Source organism: Pelodiscus sinensis, chromosome 27 (genome assembly GCF_052426305.1).
Source record: "Pelodiscus sinensis isolate ZL-2025 chromosome 27, ASM5242630v1, whole genome shotgun sequence".
Lineage (NCBI taxonomy): Eukaryota > Metazoa > Chordata > Testudines > Trionychidae > Pelodiscus > Pelodiscus sinensis.
Window position 1 is genome coordinate 11,691,651 of NC_143078.1, and position 22,595 is coordinate 11,714,245.

At 48.4% G+C, this 22,595-nt stretch overlaps 1 long non-coding RNA gene across 1 annotated transcript in view; it reads right to left on the reverse strand.

Annotated features, from left to right (window-relative positions):
- The window catches only part of LOC149521402 (uncharacterized), an 82,336-nt gene that overhangs the window by 40,598 nt on the left and 19,143 nt on the right, over positions 1 to 22,595 (reverse strand). The window contains exon 3 of the long non-coding RNA XR_016347964.1: positions 18,976 to 19,046. This is a non-coding gene — a long non-coding RNA (uncharacterized LOC149521402). The remainder of the gene's footprint in view (positions 1 to 18,975; positions 19,047 to 22,595) is intronic.

Below are 22,595 nucleotides of genomic sequence, written 5' to 3' on the forward strand. Positions count from 1 at the left end.
AGGGGACTGGACTCGATGACCTCTCGAGGTCCTAGTATTCTGTGATTCTATCCAATGCATTGTAATGAGCTCCAGTGTCTGGACCCTCTTCCCTCGGGCAGTTCCATCGTGGTGGTGACTCAAGGTAGCACGCTTTGATCCTGGTGGCCACACCCTCCCTGGACCCTAACGAATGCAGGCTCTCTTTCTGGGAGAGGATCCCATTCCCCACCCCATCACCCCTTCCTCCACCCCAGTGACGCCCGCCTTCCCTCCTTACTAAACAAGCCCCGTTCCCGTCCCTGAAGCGCCTCTCTGCTGCATTAAAGATTTCTGCCGTCAGGCACAAGGAAATCAAATGGTGATATCAGAGAGCATTAGAATGTACATGGCTTGGCCCAGCGCCTAGCTACCGAGCCATGCTCCGACCCAAGCTCGGAGTCCTGAAATCTCTTCAGCACGGCAGCTCCATGCCTCTGAGCTGAATTGAGTTGGACAGTGCTGATGGGGGGGAAGGGAAAGGCTCCCGAGGGAAAGGAAAGGGGTGGGGGTGAGAAGGGTTTACAATGTATAAAGCCGCTTTCAGTTTGACTCATTAGTGTTGCCCGAGGCCCCAGAACATGAGGAAAGCCAGCCCGAGAGGGAGAGGGCGAGAGAAGGGAGGGAAAGCTGTAATTGCAATTGCTGGAATTCGCTTTTAATGTTAGCTTCTGAATACAGTAAACATACTCTGCGAGTCCAGGGAATAAGCATTGATTTTTTTGCAAGTGTTCCAGTGAAAAGCTTCAATCAATCCTATTCTGTCAGAGACTTGCCTCTTGGCCTCCAATTACTCAGTCTCTCCCCACCGTACACACCCCCGACGCTGGGGGAGCAGTGTTTTAAATGCTACTCCTCCCCCTTCCAGCTGATTGGGGTGGGGGCTAAAATTAGAGTTGTATGTGGCAAGCAAAGGCATGCAAGAGACCAAGCACATCGCAGAGAACACCCGAGCCCCCGGCAATAAGAAAGGGTTGCACTTGTGTGGGGAAATAACATATTAGCTTGATTGGATGCTCTAGGTGTTGCCAATTCCACATCCGGAGTTTGGCCAACAGGGTAAAGGAGACGATTCGGGCTAAGGGTGTGGGACAAAGACTGAGTAAACAGCTTGAGGGCTAGGGGGAAGGGCCTGCCTTCGGCGGGAGAGGCTCCTGAGGAGCAGAGGGCTGCATGGGCGAATATAGGGCAGGGCGAGCGGGGTGGCCACCCTGGGCCCCGCGCTTCAAAAAGCCCCACGCATGTGCTGTGGCAAAGGGGGGGGCCCCGCAAAACGGTCATCTGCCCCTGGTGGGCCGAGTCCACACTGGAGCTTGACAGAACTGGAACTTTCTAGCTCAGGGGTGTGAAAAAACCACCCTCCCCAGCCCGAGCGCAGCAGTGTTGTAAAGTGCCAGTGCCAACCAGGTGACAACGCTGGGGGCTGCGTTTCCAGCACTCTCCTTGCAGACATGGTTTACACAGCACTCTGGGGGAGCCCTCCCTCAGCGCTCCAGCGGTGGCCCCACGTTGTTGATCTCTTTGAAACGCCAAACAAAGGTAATTGTGGAGGAAGGGTCTCCTTGGCTCCCAAATCCATTCAATGCCATCAGCGGCGACCTTGGTATGTTATCAGAAGCTAACAAGCCCGCCTTTAAAACCAACTTTGCTCGATCAATAAGAGACACACGCTACATCTCCTGGCAGCTCCAGCCACCTTGCAGTGAGTTCTGTCAAGGGCACTGACAACTTTTTTCCAACCCCGCCCTCAGATTTTTTTTTTTTCCCCCTTTCGCTATCCTCCTTGTTCTGATCTGTTCCCCCTCACTTGCAGTACTGGCTCCATATTCCCTTTTGCTTCATCTTGCGTGTCAGTAAGAGATACGGTGAGGAGTTAACTTGGCCTGGACATTTAGAAATGCTTCTCAACTGGAGGAATTCCCCCCCTTTCCCTCACCCCATACAGAGAGCTGAAAGATTGTAAAGGATAGTCAAACCGTGGCCATCTTTCTCTTCTTGCTTCAATCACTGCCCTAGTATGAGATCTAAGAACCTTCATAATACTAAGGCCAGAAGAGCCCATGTTACGATAATCTAGTCTGACCTCCGGCCTGACACAGGCTGTCGAATATAAATGCTTAATTGTCCACATGTGCTTGGAGAGCCATGAGCAAAGGAGAAAAGAGTGAAATATTACAAAAGTGTTTGCAGGATCGTAGTATATGTCTCATGAACCCAGGGCTATGCACACTGGTAACGTTAACTACATGTTGGATAATAATATGAGAGGACTCATGTTTCGAAAACTAAGCTGGCTCTTTTTATTAAGACAACTATTTACAGCAGCAATGGGCAACCCAGGCTAGTGAGTGAGTTGCATGAGTGGTCCTCCTTCCTCTCAGTGGGTTGCAAGATTGTTGTAACCAAGACAGTCCCCCGGGATAGTTTTGCTCACTGCGCTTGCGCACCTAGAATTCGCGGGGGGTGCCGCTTGAACCGTAGCAGAGCTGTGATTGGATGCAGAGGGGGCACACGGCTCTTACAGTCAGTGGGATGTGCAATCGGCACCCACCTCCCTTCACATGCCCTGGCTTAGCATGCATGTCACTTTAGAAAGAAAAAAAAATCGATATGAACGGAAACCCGTGGGCACAGGCAAACAAAATGTCTCGTGGGCCCCACACAGAATCCCAATGGGCCACATGCTGCCACCACTGCTTTGCAGAGATGCTGCAACATCAACATTCTAGCCATGTGCACACAGACCGACTTCCTGATGCCTTCTCCAAACTCTTCATTCCAACAGCCTTTGTACCTCTAAGCTACAGGCAGGGGGCTAATGCCCCTCCCCTTAAACCGATGACACTGCTCATGGTATTAAAGTTGACTATGTGCAAAATTGAGGCCTTAACACTGGTTTCAGAGTGCTGAGGCCAGGGTATTTGGGGGATGTACCAAGAATCTCTTGAGAACACGAAACAAAATTCCTGCTTTCCACATTGGCTCTGATGGGGCTTTCGGACAAGAGTCACTGAGCTGTGGAGTGATAAATGCGTGCATTGCATGCACACATAGAGGGGGCCCCTCCGACAGAAACGTGCTCTCACTGCTTCCTTAATGCGAGATGGTGACCAAAGTAATTGATGGTTGGTTGAGTTGAGGTAGGGTCTTACGACCTCAGTTGGGTCAGGCTCCCATTGTTAGGCACCCGCTGCCCAACACACACACGCTGTAAAGTCCCAAAGAGCTAAAAACCTGAGCATGAACCGGATGACGCGTTTGACAGGGAGAGCCCAGGTAATTGGTGAGACTACTGGAGTCCATATAAGTAGCAGCAGTCACAGTGTACCACTGTCAGGTGTTGTGCTAGCCTGGCAGCCCCGGTGGCCTTCAAGGAGAGAAATGCAGGAGGATGAAGTAGTAGATTGCTACACAGTGCCACTCAGAGAACACGACACTGGCTGCAAATTGTCTTGATAGAAAACTGTGGCACTTGGGCCATTAGCTGCATGAACAGCCACTCCATGCCCCTCTGTATTATCGCTCTGCCTCTACATAATTTGGTGCCTAACATGCCACTACAAGCACTGTGATTATTCTTACGTGAGATACAGTACATATAATTTAGTGCTGGATCCATGAAATGTCAGACGTGGATTTCTAGCCTGTTGGAAGTTGAAGGCTGCGTCAATACAACAGGAACTTGCCCTGGGATTTTAAGAGGGCTTCTCACGCGACATCTCCATGTGCGGAGGTTTCAGTAGGTTCCATGCAGGCAAACCAAAGCACAGGGGAAGGAGGGTTGCAAGGCGCAAAGAGGGGGGATTTTCAAAGGAACCTGGGGAATCTAGGCACCCCAACCCTAGTGATATGCTGTGGGATTAGTTACCCAGCTCCTTTGCAAATCCCTTTATGAGGGTGAACTCCCTCAATGCCGGAAACGAATCTGAGCAGTTGCTCTGCAGGTGGAGCGCAGAGACTCAGCTGCTGGACGGGCAGCATTGGCCTCCCCAAGGCCTTGCCCGTTTTTACTCGCACTAGGTGAGAGCAAGTTTCTTTGGGGCCAGCGCCCAAGCTTTGGGCGGCGGGACGGAATTCTGCGGCCTGACGATCTGTCCCTGGGGCAATTCAGTTTCTCTGCCAGATGCAGCTTAATGCTCCGTTGTTTGTGTTGCCCCGTGATAAGGCAAATCCACCAGTTCAAGCCTCCCCAAGTGGAAAGATAGGAGTTGCTAGAGAACTTTTTTCTGGGTGCCTGGCTGGTGAGTCTTGCCCACATGCTCAGGGTTTAGCTGATCGCCATATTTGGGGTTGGGAAGGAATTTTCCTCCAGGGTAGATTGGCAGATGCCCTGGAGGTTTTTCGCCTTCCTCTGTAGCATGGGGCATGGGGCATTGTTTCAAGGACTTCAATATCTGAGATATAGGTGAGAGGATTATTCTAGCAGTGGGTGGGTGAGATTCTGTGGCCTGCATTGTGCAGGGGGTCAGACTAGATGATCAAAATGGTCCCTTCTGACCTTAAAGTCTATGGCTACGTCTAGACTGGTATGATTTTCCGCAAAAGTTTTTCCGTTAAAAGCATTTGTGGAAAAGAGCATCTAGATTGGCACTGACGCTTTTCCGCAAAAGCACTTTTTGCGGAAAAGTGTCCGTGCCAATCTAGACGCGGTTTTGCGCAAGAAAGCCCCGATCGCCATTTTCGCCATCGGGGCTTTTTTGCGCAAAACAGTTTTCAGCTGTCTACACTGGCCCTTTTGCGCAGTAGAACGTCAGTGCTTTTGCACAAAATCAAGCGGCCAGTGTAGACACCTGGCAAGTTTTTCCGCAAAAGCGGCCACTATGAATCCTGAACGTGTCAGAGTTAAGGGTATTTGCCACTTGCTCTTACAGCAACCATGGTAATGTGTCCTTCAGCCAGGTTAGCGTGCTAGCACCCATCTTGCTGCCCCCATTAAGTCCTTAAATCGGTGTTTGGTCCGTACGGTCAGGTCTGGGACTTCATTGACATGTATGTCACTTTCAACAGGTGAGGATGATTGCTGTAGAATTAGGTACAGCTGGCTGAACGTAGGAGAGACTGCATGATCCAGTAGATTGGGGTGCTGGTCAGAGTCAGGAGACCTGAGCTCTGTTTCAGGTTTGCCTCTGACCTGCAATCTGAGCTAGGGCAAATCGCTGTCTGGCTGTTTCCCCTTTTAGCTGGTCTGCTGTGATTACTTAGATCCTTCTCTGTACATCCAGTTTCTCTCTGGGGGGCAGGGTGGTGTGTGCGCCTGTGCTCCATACTCTGCAGACTAGATCTTGGCCAAGGTTTCTAGGCTTCTTGTAAACAAGGTAGCCATGTATTGTCGGCTTTCTGCATATTACATACGCATGATGGCTTTCTCTCCTACAGAAAAGGGCTCTGACTCCATCCGTAACCCAAGGTGCAAGTCAGGGGCACCCGAGGCTTGAATGCTCAAGGGTTGCTCTGAGAATTTGCCAGAGATCTGGGGACTGTGTTGAATTCGCTTACAAGAAAAAGAAACATCACCGAATATTTGCTTGTGCATAGACCTGCCTTGAGGAGGGAATGTAGGTCACCTGGAAATGAAACATGGCAGGTTGCTGGCTTTGAGGTTACAGGGAAAAGGGTCAATCTTGCCTTTCATGCTGCATTAAGAGCCAACGCCTCAATTATTTCGATCTGTTGTCTCTCCTTTCTGAACCCTTTCCTATGCCTTTCTTCTCATGGCTGGATTCACAAAATGCACCCAGTCCAGGGGGCAAAGCCTGGGAAGATTCAAAACAATTCCCAGCGGGACGGTCACTTATCTTCATCGCATTGTATCTTCTAAATGCACCACGGCGAGGGAATCCAAGTCCATGTCGCGCACTTTGTAAACGCTTTGCACTTCATTCCCCATTCTGTTCTTGCCCTCTGAAACACCTGGCATTAGTCGCTGCCAGAAGACTGGGCTAGGGGGACCTTTGGTCTGACCCAGTGTGTCCATTCTTATATAACAGTATTTTTGTTCTCCAATCTGAGCCACGGTCCTGAAGAACCACTCATATTTTTCACTAAGCAGTGTGGACGAAAAAAAAAAAGCAGATCTCCTTGTTTGGGGCATACGGATCTGGCGGGAAAAGAGGATTTTGCGCAAAAAGAAATCGTCCACACTGCTTGTTTTTGTGCAAAAACCCCTAGGCAAAACCGGATCAGCAGAAAATATGCAAATGAGATCGCAACTCATGCAAATGAGTCCCTCATTAGCATATTTTTTGCCGAGAAAACTCGAAGTGTAGACATAGCCTTTGGGGCTGGGACAAGGCACCATGACTCCCCCAGTACATTTTTGTAGCATGGCTTCTGAGAGCTGTGAAGAACTTGGCTCCACAGCTCACCAAAATCAATTACGCCCACTCACTGCGCTGTGGGTTATTGATCAGGCCTGCCAACGTGATTTTTAAAATTTTCAAGTAGCAGTAACTAGAGACAGAGCTAGGAAATCTCAACTCCCGGATCCCTAGCTGGAGGGCAGATTTTCAGAAGCAGACTGGCCCCATGGTGGTGTTTCTCCGGAGTTCGTCTGGTTTGGACCAATTGTTTACATCGAGGTTAAACCCCAGTGTGGACAGGACCTGGGAGCAATACCCGCTTCTTACTGTTCTGCTCCAGAGTCTCACGCCCATTATGCACCTTATTAGCAAGATCCCCAGGTCAAACTGAACCAAACCCAGATCCCCGGGTTCTCGGGATGTGTGAAATGGAGTGAATGGAAGCAGGGAGAGGAAAGAAGAACTTCATTTACATGGGCCAGTTTTACCTGTGTCATTCTGGGGATGGCCACTCATTCCACGAGCAGAGCCATTTGTTTTGGTTTAGCTTAAGCTCTTGCTAAGTGAAGTAAAGAAACAGCAAAAAGGCTCTTACATCAAAACAAGGCTCTAGACCAGGGGAGAGAGGATATTATATCTCTTTCAAATCACACCATTCCAGGCACATCCTCTTTTCCAGGCACAACCAAACCCCGACCTTGCTTTAAATTAGGAGAGGAAGCTGCCTAGCAAATGTGGTGTCCTGGCTCTTACTATTTAGGACGAGTTCTTGAATGAATGGATGCACAGACGGCCTGACTGATGGACAGATGCACAAACTCTCATTCAGATATATATCCGTTACAATTGAGCAAGTCAGCAATTTTTCAGCACTAGTGTGCTGAGACTTTTTTGCATTTTTATCTGATTTTGTAAGCAAGGCGTTTAGACGAGGTGAAACTTGGGGTGTGCTCGACACATCAGCCTCCTGAAACAGGTACAGCAGTCTGGAAGGTTAAAAGCTACTGCCCTAGGCAATACTCCTGCGTATCTACAGATCTCAGAGAAAGAAATAATTTCTTCCAGGATTCACCCACCCACACAAGCTCCAGTCAGGTTAAAAGAGTACCTGTGCTTTGTCTCCACTAAGATTTCCATATCTTGGTGGAAGCACATGCCTGTTAGTAACAGACAGCCTTCTTACACGCTCACCCGACTACATTCTCCTGGAGGAGATCTGGAATGAATTACAAGCAGAGATCTGGAATGAATTACAACTCAGCTGTTACCCTCCAATGCCAGCTCAGCACAGTGCTCCCCATCCTCTCTCCAAGCACATATGTTCAATTGAATTTTACAGGGATGTTGTTAATCCTAGAAGATGATGCTCAGTGGCATTGTGAAGGGAAGATTTTTAACTGCACAGACAGGGCACCAGACCAAGTCACCTGACTGACGTCAACACCCTCCGCCCATTTGGTTACAGGACCAGTAAACACATATGAACCCACATGTTTGAAGGGGGCGATTCTCTACCTTTTCCAAGCAAAGCTAGAGCCCTCGTGTAGGCAGGGCTCCTGCTGCCGCTGCCATCATGGGCTAGAGATTTTGCTGACAATGGAGCTGTGACAGTTGTCTCCAGGAGTCAATCAGCCCCTGGTAGAGCACCCCTGCCATGAGCAAGTTTAGACAGAGCACTCAGAACATCAACAACACAGAGCCCAGTTGAATCTAGGAGATCTAGGTTCAATTCCCAGCATTGCCATGACCTGTGGCAAGTTATTTGCTCTCCCTGTGTCACAGTTCCCCCATCTGTAAAATGGGCATAATCCTTCTCAGGCTGCAGATTCTCTGGGACTCTTGTTCTGTGGACACACAGTGGATGATGGATCTGGAGGGGACTGAGGACCAGGTGCTACTGTAATACAATTGCCAGCACCACGTCCAGCCCTGTCTACACCAGCAATCCCACCCACGGAGCAGCACCAGGTCCAAGTTAGTCTTAAGAACATAAGAACGGCCATATTGGGTCAGACCAAAAGTCCATCTAGACCAATATCTTGTCTTCTGACAGTGGCCAATATGAGGTGCCCCAAAGGGAGGGAACACAACAGGCAATCATCATATGATCCCTCTCTGGTCATCCACTTCCAGACAGAAGCCAGGGACACCATTCCTACCCATCCTGGCTAATGGCCATTGATGGACCTACCCTCCATGAATCTATCTAGCTCTTTCTGGAACCTTGTTAAATTCCTAATCTTCACAACATCCTCTGGCAAGGAGTTCCACAGGTTGACTGTGCGCTGCATGAAGAAAAACTCCCTTTTGTTTGTTTTAAACCTGCTGCCTATTCATTTCATTTGGTGACTTAGTTATTTATTTGTTTCCACAATATAAGAACTCTTCCTTATTCACTTTTTCCACACCAGTCATGAACTAGGTTAGCGAGAACCTGTGAAAGCTGAGAGAGGTTATTCTGAGTATGCTGCTGACCTAACGGCTTGTCCTTCCACTCCGGTTATCACAGCTCGGCAGCTTTGGCCTTGACAAACAAACAGTTTCACTTGGAGTTCTCCAGCCATTCGGGAAGTTAGGTAAGAGACCAGCGAGACACAGACTCCATTTGCTCTGGGTCAGGGCTCTGTTTGTGCAGGTCGCTGCACAGGAGCGCAGAGCGGGTCATGGGAGCTTTGCTATTGCCGACGCTGTGTTTTGTAGATTGTATTTGTTTTATGGAGAGAATGCCGTGCCCCAAAGGTGCTGGATGAACAGCTCAATCAATGCAATGGCTGTCAGTATCCCAGACATACACCCTGGCAGCGGCAGCCCAAGAGTCTCCCCCCACGGCAATGCACTAGATTCCTCAGTTTTACACCTGCACAGTCGGCTTGGATTCCTGAGATCAAGAGTCTGTTTGACAGGCAGCTCCTGCCCCAGAGAGCTGAGCATGGGCAGGAGGAGAAGTGACTCACTTGAAGTCACAGCAGGTCAGTAGTAGAGCCAGGACTAGAACTCTGGTCCCCCTACACCCACTCCTGTAGCCCACCCAGGGAGCTGTGCCCCGTGTTGGTGGAGTGTCACTATGCATCGCGTGTTGTGCTCTCTCAGAAGGAAGATGCTGCCATTCCCCTCTGCATTTTAATCCGCTCTGTTGTGCATTTCTTCTAGTGCACGACCGAAGGGATTTCAGCAAAGAAGGATACTGAAGATGCACTGCGGAGAAGATGCAGGATGTCCAGAAACGAAGCCCCGATCTCCTGGCCATCTTGGAAGCACTGCAGATTCTCTCCCCAAGAGGTGGCAGGTATACGTGGTGCCCACGGTGGGTCCAAGTCCTGCCCCACCCCACCTGCCTTGTAAGGCAGTGGATGAGGGATTTAGGGGTGGGAGGGGCTCAGGAGTGGGGCAGAGTTGAGGTGCAAGCTTTTTATCATCTTCAGATGACAGGCATGGGGGAGATGAGGGATGTAGGAGAGGTCAGGGCAGAGTGTGGAGTGCAGGCTCTAGGTGCAGATGAGGATGTGGGAGGGTATTAGCTGGTATTCCTCCTGCAATGAGGTTTACCAGCTAATTCGATTTACGGGCTTTATTCTGGAATCCCGTTTCACTGCCGCGTGTAGATGCAAGCAGTTATTTTGGGCCGGTCACTATTTTAGAAATTGACTAGCCAGGAATATGCAAATCAAGCGTGGGATATTTAAATCCCGGGCTTGATTTGCAATTCTGGTCGCCCTCATTAGCCTCCCTAGATCAATCTAGGGGGGCTAGTGTAGACATACCCTAACAGATTTATTGGAGCATAAGCGTTCGTGAGGAGAGACCCACTTCGTCAGAACAGTCAGATGTGGGGTACTGCATCTGTGAAAAGGGCTTCCAAGTCACAGAGTTGCATCAGAGTCCTGACTTTGACCCATAGCTGTGAATACAGCGACAGACCGTTCTCCCCCCGCCCCCCAGCAACAAGGTAGTGAAAACAGGAGACTGGAGAATTAATGGGTCCCAAGTGGCCTAGTATATCTGTGGCCTGCAGAGGCTGCTCACTCACCAGCATTACACCAATGTTCAAGGGGGTACATTGGCTTCTTGCGACTGCCGATTCCACTTCAGCATTCTGGTATTGACCTATAGAGCCCTTCTCAGTCTGGGGGAGGGGGTGTCCTGCTTAGCACAGAGGTGGGCGTCTCTCCACGTTAGCTCAACAGCAGGCACAAGCAAGGACAGCCTGGCTACTGTTCCTGCAGGGAGCAGGCAGGAGGAAACTGAGGCAGCTGTATTAAGAGAGCTGCCCAAGGTCCCAGCGCTAACAACGGAACCTAGCTCTCCCAAGATCCAATGTAATGCCTTAACGACAAGGGCAACCAACCTGCCTGTACCTGCGAGCCTGAGCCCAAAAGTAACCTCTCCACAAGAGAGAGCACAGTGGGCACTTTTCCTCCAAGAGTGGAGGGCACTTTTGAAAACAAACTGGCTGCTCTCTCTGCATGCTGGAAGAGTCCTGGAGTTTAAAGGGGCAGTATGCAATGGCCATCAAGGGTCGTGTCCTACAGGAACACAGCCACCGTGGGGGAGCCACTGTACCACTCACAGTAACACTGAAGGTGCAAACAGCTCTGTGTGTGGATTCCCATGTCAGGAGGATACTATCCATCAACTGATTCTCATCTGCTTCGTTTTATCTACCCAATCTTCAGATACACACCGATTTCCTCTGCTCTCTGACTCCCACCCCTCCCCCTTTTTTTCTTCCCTTCCCCTCTCCTATTTATTTTGCATCTGCACATCCTAAACTCATAACTCCAGTCATCTGAGGAAGTGGGCTGTGCCCATGAAAGCTCATGATGCCATCTCCATGTTTTGTTAGTCTATAAAGTGCTACCAGACCATTTGTTGGGTTTTTTCCAGTAACATCACAGGCGTTTAGGACAGGAACCAAACGCTACTGTGTCCAGTTTATATTTCAGGGAGAAAGACCACAAGAGTCATGAACAGGCAAAATCCATCTAGCCACCCTTCCCCTTCCTGCAGCACCCCCACCTTGAAAAGCAACCAGTGCTGCCAGACCTGACCTGCATTCTACAAGGGGCTTTGCAACCGGTGGCCAATGCCAGCGGAGCTATTAGCACAAAGACATTAAACCAAGCGTGCTCACTTACACGGTTTCCGTGGTAACGCCTGGCTCGGTACAGTGTGTGAAACACTCCATTCGTTTATTGATTGAGCCCCAGTCAAATTCAATCACAAGTGAAAATGGATTTTTTAATGCGACTATTAGCTGCTTTTGAAAGGCAAATTGGGTTCAGTTATACAGAGTCAGCCATCAAAAAACAATTTACCGTCACCCAGACAGTCCAGATAGGAGCTTAGCACTGGGGAGAGTGGGAAAGGAAAGAGGGACAGGGAAAGAAAAAGTAACGTTCAGCAGATTTTCAATGGAGCCAGACTATTGCTCTCATCTAAGTTTAAAAGCGACTCTTTGCTTCAGAGGGCAGCAGTATAGCCTAGTGTACTAGACCACAAAAGTGGCAACCTCAGTTCTAATCCCCTGAGTGACGTTGGGAACCTGACTGCTCTTCTGTGCCTCAGTTTCTCCATCTAAAATGGGGGTAAAAAAACCACAAGCTTGCCTCGATACCAACTGGTGATGATTCTAGGTATTGTTATTACAGCCCATGGGACTGTTCAGCATTAGTTTCAGGTTAATCTGGATTAGGCCCCTGGCTTGATGAGCGGGAAGGAAGGAAATTGTGCTTGGGCTTTGCATCTATTTTGCTACATGGCTGCACTGATACTGCTTGTTCAGCACCCAGTGCTGCCAAGGCCTAAGCAGGAGTCCAGATGGATTAAATGGACAACGCAGGCAGGAGGAACGCTCACAGTATGGAAAGATATAAGTCCATGCCAAGTGCTTTCCATGGGATGGGCAAAAAACACTCACCGACTCACCTGTGACACTGGCAGGGCAGGTGCCTACTCACGCCAAGATCCCAGGTCTCACATGACCACTAGCATATATGCAGCTGGAACCAGTCTGGCTCACCTGGGTGTTAATACTGTTGAAACAGGTATTTGAACGATCAGAATGGCGTGTCGACGTCATTGGAAGTGGTGAGTTGCTGCCTGCATTCGTCTCACTTACAGCAACTGTATCCAGGGCTGGAACAGAGTGGGACAAGCCAGACATGCATCTGACGAAGCGGGTCTTTGCCCACGAAAGCTTATGCTCCTACACTTCAGTTAGTCTATAAGGTGCCACAGGACTCCTCGTCGCTTTTGCAGATTCAGACTAACACGGCTACCCCTCTGATACTTGACACCATGCAAGCCAGATAGTTACCCAGGCTGCAAGGCCAAGAGGGCAGAAAAGTGAGGCAGAGAAAAAAAATGTGGTCAAAAACAATAGGGTGCCCAACTGTGCTTGCCTGCCCTGAGTGTTAATGTGCCTACACACGGCACTGTCTATAGGCCCTCTTGTAAGGCAACACGAACATTTGCCTTGTAAGCCATTGCAGCCGTGTAAGTCACCAGACAGCAGAGAAACATTGCACTAAGTGTGCAAAGCTAGTGTCCAACAGACTGTGATGTCCTGCCCGTCAACACCAGGTAGAATGAAGTGGGACTTTAAAAGAACCCAAACTGTTCATTTCCCCTTCCCTGCCCTGAAGCTGAGTCTTGCAAGTGGATTCCTCATCTCCCCTCCTCCCCCCACCAGTTGAAGTTTGCATCTTGAAGCAGTGGCAGGGAATCAAAAAAACTTTAACAAGGATAAGCTTTTGGCTGTACTCAGTGATTCTTGTCCCTAGAATCCACACAGCCTAAAAACAGGGGTCTCCAACCTTTTGTAAGCATAAGATCACTTTTTTGAATTTAACTGCAATCCAGGATCTCTCTCAAACCCAAATACCCTTGCACCGCCTCCTTTATGCCCCTTCTCCGAGGTTCCGCCTCCGCTCACTTCATCCTCCCTGCCTCCTCCATCCTTCCCTCCCTTTCACCAGGCAGGGGCAGCTGGTTGGGGTACAGGTTCTAGTCTTGGATTAAGGGATTTGTAGTGAGAGAGGGGCTCTGAGCTGAGCCTGGGGCAGGGGTTGGGGTGTAGGAGGGGGTGAAAGGTACAGGCTCTGAAAAGGAGTTTGGATTTGAGGGGGGCTTGGGGCTAGGGCAGGAGCTTGGGTGCAGGAGGGGGGTTAAGACTGGGGCAAGGATTCAGGATGCAGGCTCCAGCTGGACACTGCTTACCTCAGGTGGCTCCCAGGTGATGGTGCAGTGGGACTAAAGCAGGCTCACCCCTGCCCTGGCCCTGCACCACTCTCCAAAGCAGCCAGCAAACTCCCTACATCCTAAGCCCTGTTGTGCCCCCTCTATGTTCTGAGAAGATAGGATACAGAGTGGGAGAGAGGGCACCCTGACATCAGCACCCTTCTCTCCCTCCCCTGCCCAGCAAGCAGGGAGCAGAGGGGAACTCCAAGGCAAAGGGCAGGAGACGCACAGCAGTGGGGGGAGGAGCTGTTGAAGTGCCAGCATTTGATAACCTCTTGGCCAAGCCAGTCAGAATCCCCTGTCAGAGGCTCCAAGATCTACCAGTAGATCCCGATCGACTGGTTGGTGACCACTGACCTAAAGATCCCCAGTGCTTTGCTTGGCTTAGCCCTCAAAGTCACGTAGAGCTGCCTTATCACCTCAGCATCTATTGCTTTTTCACTTCGGAACTCGTTTTTCTATATATAGATTATCTGCTTTAGCCTTGCAGATAGATTTATTAATTGGGAGAGGAAATAAGGCTTTCTATCGTTTTATTATTAGATTGGCTACAGCTGTTGTCGCTGGTTTGCGATCCAACGTAGCACTGACCTGAGCTAAGTGACTGGCCATTTGGGACTGGAAGTACTTGAATGTTGCCACGATTCTTGGTGTAAGGGACTATCTCTTGCAGAGGCAGGTTCACCTGATGGGGGAAGGCAGATCCAAGCAGGGGAGTGTGCCTCCGTGTTCAGGTGGTTCTAGTGCTGAGTCGATATTCACAGTCAGTTTGGGGGCTATGCCCTGCTTTTGGCAGCACAGCTTGACTTCAGTTAACAAATATTTCCAGCCATTTATGGGATTCAGAACAAGATCACCAATCTGATCCACACCCTGCCACTCTATGTACAGGCAGTCCCTGGGTTACGTACAAGATAGGGACTGTATGTTTGTTCTTCAGTTGAATTTGTATGTAAGTCGGAACTGGCGTCCAGATTCAGCCGCTGCTGAAACTGACCAGCGGCTGACTACAGGAAGCCCGAGGCAGAGTTGCTCTGCCCCCGGCTTCCTGGAATCAGCCGCTGATCAGTTTCAGCAGCGGCTGACTTGGGGACACCTGGGGTGGAGCAGCTGGGGTGCTGCCGGGTAGGTCCAGTAGCGCCGAGGAGTGGCGCTGCGGGACTAACCCGGCAGCGCCCCAGCTGCTCTACCCCAGGCGTCAGAGAGAAAGCCTGGTCTGCTGGGGGGAGCTCCCCCCCAGCAGACCAGGGAGACGCGGAGCAGCTTTTCTCGCCCTGGAGGACGCGGGCGGCGGGACCACGGCGCGTCTGGGCGGTCCCGCCGCCCGGGTCCTCCGGGGCGAGAAAAGCCCCATTCGTAAGTACGGATCCAACATAAGTCAGACCCGCATAACTCGGGGACTGCCTGTAAATGCAAACCAACCTGCAACCAGAGTCCTGGGCCCTTTAAATTGTTATCAGAGCACATGCAGTTGAGGGCAGCACCACAGGCCAGGTGGCGCAAAGGGCTGGCTGCCTTTGGCCCCACTCCTTTCCGCCCCGAGGCCCCACCCCTTCTGGGAGTGCAGAGCCGCCCCCCCCCCAATACAGTCAAGCATGTGACTGTTCCAATTAGAGTCAAACCCTCATGTATGATGGAGTTCAAAAGTCAACCAAACAAACTCAACTCCCTCTAAGAAGAGGATTTAGCTTTAACATGGGGCTGAAAGCATCTGCAGGGAGGAGAGCTTTTGCTAGAAAACTCCAGGGTCTGTTTTCCAGAGGCCCAGCACCCACACTTAAGATCAGATGTTCAGAAGATGCTCAGCTCCTATTCAGATGCTCTGCAGGATCCCAAGTTTTTAAAAATCTGGCCTCCCTTGCAAGCATTGGAACTTCATGTCACAGGGCTTGATCTGGCAGAAGCCTGCTCCCTTGAATCAAATTATCCACACACCTATTGTGATGTAGTGGGGGCGTGCTGTCTGCTCTATAACCCAGAGTGGTATGGGGGTGCCTTGCTGGCTGCTGGGCTTAGCCGCCAGTGGAGGTCACCCACTGCCCGCTATTTGTAGCACGGCCCAACAGGACAGCGGATGAGTCACTAGGCAAGGGTCTCACAACCTGTCTGACAGGTTGCCTCCCAGGGAGAGCGACAAAGGGAGGAAGGCGGAGACCAACCCATATGGGGGGCAGGGCTGGAAGAGAGTCAGTTTCTGTCCGGTATCATGGAGGAAGCAGCCTAAGCAAGGGGCTGGGATTTAGGGGCCCAGTCTCCCCCATCTCAAGGGGGGCTGAGGCATCCTAGGCCTGCCCTGTAACAAGATTACATCTATGCTGTATCCTGGAGAAGCAATAAACTCTCCCCATTCTACTGGCTGCTAGAGTCTGTTCATGCAGTTATGGGGGTGCAGGAGTCAGGGGAACCCCGACGCGCCGTCACACCTATATATTTGGAAGAGCAAGCCCAGAATTCTGCAGCCGCGTCAACTTAACAAGCTTTCAAAAAGATGGGCTTGCCAAGGTTTATTCTTCCGCTAAAAGCCTGTAGTCTAAGCTAATGAGAGCAGAATTTAAGCACACGTTTGCAGTGGAAGAAAGTGTCATTTTGCAATTATTGTCATTCAAATGTTATTTATTTAACCTGCAGCCACATTATATCGACTGCGGAATTGCCTTCATTTTTACTTTTGATGGCTCACTTATTGAGCAAGGCTTGAGCAATTCTGCTTTGCATTCCCAGTCACAAATAGGATTCCTCACGCACTCATTGCAGGAGGACTTGATGTGCTTTGCTCTCCAATAGCTCTGGTCTGGGATGCCTTTTTGGTAACTCTTCATCCCAATCCATGAACAGGGCTGGGGTCTCCTGCTCCACCTCATCCTCTCCTGTTACTCAAATACTGGAAATAAACGTCTTTCTTTCTGATATTTTCTGTGCTCTGGGCACCAGCAGATTCCAGTCCAAGGAGAGGGGTGTCAAACTGTTTCTCAGCTTGGACAGGGGAGGGACATGACTCTCTACCACTGGATAAAGTACCAGGTGTGGTAGCTACTCCCTTGCACCCCTTTTCATTGGAGGCTACAAGGAAGGGGCCCAATCACATACAATGACCTTGCACTGCTCTTACACCAGAGCAAGTTTCCCAGGGGGGCTTTTACGACCCCTGCTTGCTGAAGGGTGCCCAAAATGGGAGCCTGGCTTAGGTATCTGCCTTTCAACTCTGCTCTTCCTTGCAGAAGTTACTCCACTGAAAACCCAGAGCGTTATGTTAGCTTAAGAGCAAGATTGCATACGTGGTGGGTTTTCTTCTGCCGTAATCAACACAAAGTCTCCTTCCCTGGGGTGAAATAGCTCTTTAAAGACACCTGCAGTCCAATGTAACATAACCCGCTTGCCACCCCATCTAATTACAGAGAGCAGTAAAACAACACGCATCTGACAAAGTGGGTCTTTGCCCACGAAAGCTTATGCTCCGACACTTCAATTAGTCTATAAGGTGCCACAGGACTCCTCGCCGCTTTTGCAGATTCAGACTAACACGGCTACCCCTCGGATACTTGACAAAGTGTCTGAAATATAACAAAGAGAAGAATCTTTGCCAGACGACAGGAGACAGCTTTCCCACCACCTCATAAGGCAGAGAGGACTAAGGAAATACTAAGAAAAGACCAATTTTCCCCAAACAGCGACAGCTGGGAAACTATCTCCGCAAACACTGAGTGATGAAGGCAGCGACTACAAGCTTAGTCTATGCAAGCGTTTCCCAACCATTTCCAGTCAATGACACTGTTTTAAGTCAAAACACTTTGCAACTCCCTCACATTTGCTATAAAAACTAACAACAAATCAATGCTGAGCCTAGACAAGTGATGTGCGAATGTGTATTTCCAGAGCTTGACAGAATACTGCACTTCGAGGGGTCAGAATGTGGGGAATGAGATTTTCTTTTCCTTTAGATGTCAATAAAATTTTCAAGGCCTCTTAACCCTCCCCCGGTTGTAAAATGCTGCCTTGAACAGACACAGGAACGAGTCCTTTGAAGAAGCAGGCTCTAAAATCCTAGGCTATGTCTACATTGCCATCTTTTGCCAGCAGAGTATGCTAATGAAGCGCTCATTAGCAAATTCTCATGCTTCATTTGTGTAATATCTGCCCAAGGCTTTTTGCACAAAAACTAGCAGTGCAGATGGATCCGTTTTGTGCAAAAAAATCCTTTTGAGCAATATCTGTATACCTCCTTTTTTCAGGCATAAGGATCTTGAGCAAAAGGGGGTTTTTGCGCAAAACGCATCTGTCTACACTGCTAGTTTTTGCGCAAAAACCTCTTGTGCAAAAAGCCTCGGGCAGAGATTATGCAAATGAATCACAAGAAGTTGCTAATGGGCGCTTCATTAGCATACTATATCGGCCAAAGCCGGCAGTGTAGACAAAGCCCTAGGGAAAGCGTCTTGGTTTGGTTTGTATCTGGGGATTATGATTTAGGCACACATCCAGGATCACGGTTGCTTCCTTAGTTCACACCACTTCAATTGAGGAACTGGCTTTAGGGGGTGCAACTTTTGTAACTACCCCATTTATGACCATCAGTACAATAGGAATGTATGACCATCACTCCTAAGAGATGAGTCTGAGGCTGTGTCTAGACTGAAGGCTTCTTTCAGAAGCAGCTTTGCCAGAAGAGATCTTCCGAAAAAACGTCTTCTGAAAGAGAGCATCCACACTATGAAAGTGCATCTAAGAAGTGATCTGCTTTTTCAGCAGATAGCGTCCATTCAGCGTGGACACTATCTCGCATGTAAGCCGTGATTACTATGGATGGAATCGCCACCAGGACACCTATACTTTTTCCTCTTCTTGCAAAAGAACTCCCTCTTCCCCATCTACACACAGCGTTTTCCAAAAGAGCTCTTTCGCAAAGGATTCTTCCTTGTAGAAAGGGGATTACCAATGCTGGAAAAACCCCTCTATTCTGTCAATTTACTTTCGAAAGAACACAATTGCAGTGTGGACATTCAGGTTTTGTCAGAAAAATGGCTGTTTTTCTGACAAAACTCTGGAGTGTAGATATATCATGAGTGCTTATGCTAAAGTGAGTACTTCGTTACCTGAGAGCTATAGTACACTCTTATCCTCTTGTATGGACCAGTCTCTGGTGAGATGGAGAATGACCATCCCCTACCTCTTCTTGTGGGAATGTAATTGGCTGAAAGGTCATACATATCTATTAAAACACCATAAAGGGCCAGATTCAGTGGTATGAGACACCTAGGATTCCCTTTCAAAAGGAGATTTTTCAGAGTCAGAGATCAAAGACCCAACTGCCATGAACAGTCCAGCCCATCTGAGGCTTTGAAAACTGCCCCACACCCCTCCTTCCACCCCTGACTGAAAGATCACAACCCCTTCTGGGAGATGGAGTAAAAAAAAACCTGCTCACCATGAAGCTGTTTTCCTCATCTGCTCTACAAGCACCCAGGGGACCTTGGGAACCAGAAACAAAAAGTTTACCTGGAAGAGGAAGAGACATTCCAATGAAATTAAATAAGCCATGAAGTGTACCTGTAATCTGCACAGCTGCTTACCTGGAAATAGGACCCTGTCATATTTTTTACTGATTGCATCAGTGTTATTTAAAATAGCACTTGGATGAGGGGGAAGTGATCAGGAAGAGTCAGCATGGATTCACCAAGGACAAGTCCTGCCTGACCAATCTGATTAGCTTTTATGATGTGTCAACACAGCCAATTACCACGGGGAAGTCGGTGGATGTGATATACCTTGACTTTAGCAAAGCTTTTGATACGGTTTCCCACAATATTCGTGCCAGAAAGTTAAGGAAGATCATAAGAACGGCCAGACTGTGTCAGACCAAACATCCATCTAGCCCAGTACCCTGTCTGCCGACAGTGCCCAATGCCAGGTGTCCCAGAGGGAATGAATCGAACAGGCAACGATCAAGCGATCTCTCTCCTGCCAGCCATCTCCACCCTCTGACAAACAGAGGCTAGGGACACCATTCCTTACCCCATTTATGGACTTAACCTCCATGAATTTATTTAGTTCTCTTTTAAATCTTGTTATAGTCCTAGCCTTCACAAACTCCTCAGGCAAGGAGTTCCACAGATTGACTATGCGCTGTGTGAAGAAGAACTTCCTTTTATTTGGTTTAAACCTGCTGCCCATTAGTTTCATTTAATGGCCCCTAGTTCTCTTATTATGGGAACAAGTAAATAACTTTTCCTTATTCACTTTCTCCACATCACTCATGAGTTTATATTCCTCTATCATATCCCCTCTTAGTCTCTTTTCCAAGCTGAAAAGTCCCAGTCTCTTTAATCTCTTCTCATATAGGACCCGTTCTAAACCCCTAATCATTTTAGTTGCCCTTCTCTGAACCTTCTCTAATGCCAGTATATCTTTCTTGAAGTATGGATTGGATAAATGGACTGTAAGGTGGATAGAAAGCTGGTTAGTCATCAACCCCTCAATGTCAGGTTGGCAATCAGTTCAAGCAGAGTGCCCCATGGATCGGTTCTAGGGCTGGTTTAGTTCAACATCTTTATTGACATGGATGAGGGGATGGATTTACACCCTCAGCAAGTTCACAGCTGACACTAATCTAGAGGGAGAGCTAGATATGCTGGAGGGCAGGGATAGAGTCTAGAATGACCTAGACAAATTGGAGGATTGGGCCAAAGGAAACCTGATGAGGTTCAAAAAGGACAAGTGCAGAGTCCTGCACTTGGGATGGAAGAATTCCAAGCATTGTTACAGGCTGGGGACCAACTGGCTAAGTAGCAGTTCTGCAGAAAAGGACCTGGGGGTTACAGTGGATGAGAAGCTGGATATGAATTAGTGTGCCCTGACAGGAGGAGCATTGCCAGCAGATCCAGAGACATGATCATTCCCCTTTATTCTGGGCTGTGTCTAGACTGGCAAGTTTTTCCACAAAATCATCTGCTTTTGCAGAAAAACTTGCCAGCTGTCTACACTGGCCGCTTGAATTTCCGCAAGAACACTGACGATCTCATGTAAGATCGTCAGTGTTCTTGCAGAAATGCTATGCTGCTCCCGTTCGGGCAAAAGCCCTCTTGCGCAAGTCATTTGCGCAAGACGGCGTGTGTAGACAGCACAGTACTGTTTTGCACAAAAAAGCCCCAATGGCTAAAATGGCGATCGGGGCTTTTTTGCACAAAAGCGCGTCTAGATTGGCCACGGATGCTTTTCCACAAAAAGTGCTTTTGCAAAAAAAGCGTCTGTGCCAATCTAGACGCGCTTTTCCGAAAATGCTTTTAACGGAAAACTGCCAGTGTAGACGTAGCCCTGGAGTATTGCATCTAGTTCTGGGCCCCCCACTACAGAAAAGATGTGGACACATTGGAGAGGGTCCAGCGGAGGGCAACCAAAATGATTAGGGGGCTGGAGCACATGACCTACGAGGAGAGGCTGAGGGATTTGGGCTTATTTAGTCTGCAGAAGAGAAGAGTGAGGGGGGATTTGGTAGCAGCCTTCAACTTCCGGAAGGGAGGTTCCAAAGAGGATGGAGAGGGGCTGTTCTCAGTAGTGACGGATGGCAGAATGAGGAGCAATGGTCTCAAGTTGCAGTGGGGGAGGTCCAGGTTGGACATTAGGAAAAACTATTTCCCTAGGAGGGTGGGGAAAGCACTGGGATGGGTTCACTGGAGAGGTGGTAGAATCTCCATCCCTAGAGGTGTTTAGTTCCCAGCTTGAGAAAGCCCTGGCTGGGATAATTTAGTTGGGGTTACTCCATGACTTTCTGAGGTCTCTTCCAACCCTCAGATTCAAGTTGTCTTTTTCTTAAAAAAAAAATCTATTTCTTGGGCAGAAAATTCTATTTTCTTCCCAAATCTTCCTCTTTTCAAATATATTGAAAGTTTGCCATAAAAAAGGAGACTAAGCTTTTTAGGGCAGGGATGACCTTTGTTCTGGGTTTGTGCAGCATCTAGTATAATGAGTGTATGAGCCATGAACAGGGCGTTTAGGAAGAGTTCTTGATCAAACAGACCAACGCCCTAAAAGATATACAGTAAAACCTGTGTTATCTGGCACACTCGGGGATTAGGGCATTCCAGTTATCTAAAAATTCCGGTTATCTGAGGGTCCCCATCAACCTAGAAAAAACCAATGGGCAATAATAGCAAAACTCAAGTTTTTAATCGTGGTAGTTTTGTAGTGTGAGGCAGTTGGTCTCATTTGTATTTTGAGTTAAAGAGGATTAGTACTTATTAAATAAAAAATTGTCAAGCCAATCATGGTAAACCCAACCAGGCCTGTGCACCTGAAGATGTGACAGTATTGTGGCTGGGGGGAATGTCAGTTAAAGTTTTCTGGTTAGAGTGCCGATAACAAAGGTTTCACTATTGTAGATTTGGTAGCACCTAAACAGTAAGAGCTAGGACCACCAAATTCAGTACACAGCTTCCTCTTACCCTAAATTAAAGCTACATAAGGGTTTGGTTGAGTCAGGGAAATGGGTTATGCCTGGAATGGAACTGCTTCTCATAAAACCAAACAGAAGAGAGACACAATCACCAAATTTAATATAGCCCTCAAAATGGATATAACTGAGTGAATGTTGAAAGAATAAACCAAGATGAGCCAGAAGATAGGATGAACCTGGGATAGGACTGCTTCTCAATAAACCTTACAGAAAAGGGATGAAATGGAGAAATTTGCAGGAATGCCCTGTTTTGGCACAACTAAATCAATGCTTAAGGTTTGAAAACTAGAAGATAATGTTATTTGAAACCAAATTGATTATAGCTTTTTGGAGTTTATAGGAATCAAGAAAATACACTTGCTGGAATTCCTACTTAAAATTTGCTTAATATTTTTAAATTTACATTTTTTAGTAATCTGAAATCAAAACTTAATAAAAACAACATTTTTACAAACACAATCATTTAAATAAAGCTTGTACATTTTCCATTTATTTTCCAGCCCCCCTCCCTTTAATTGAGTTAATTTCCCCCTCGATTAACTCTGCTAGTATTAAATAACCTGGAAAATTGTCCACGAAGGGAGGGATGAAATGCA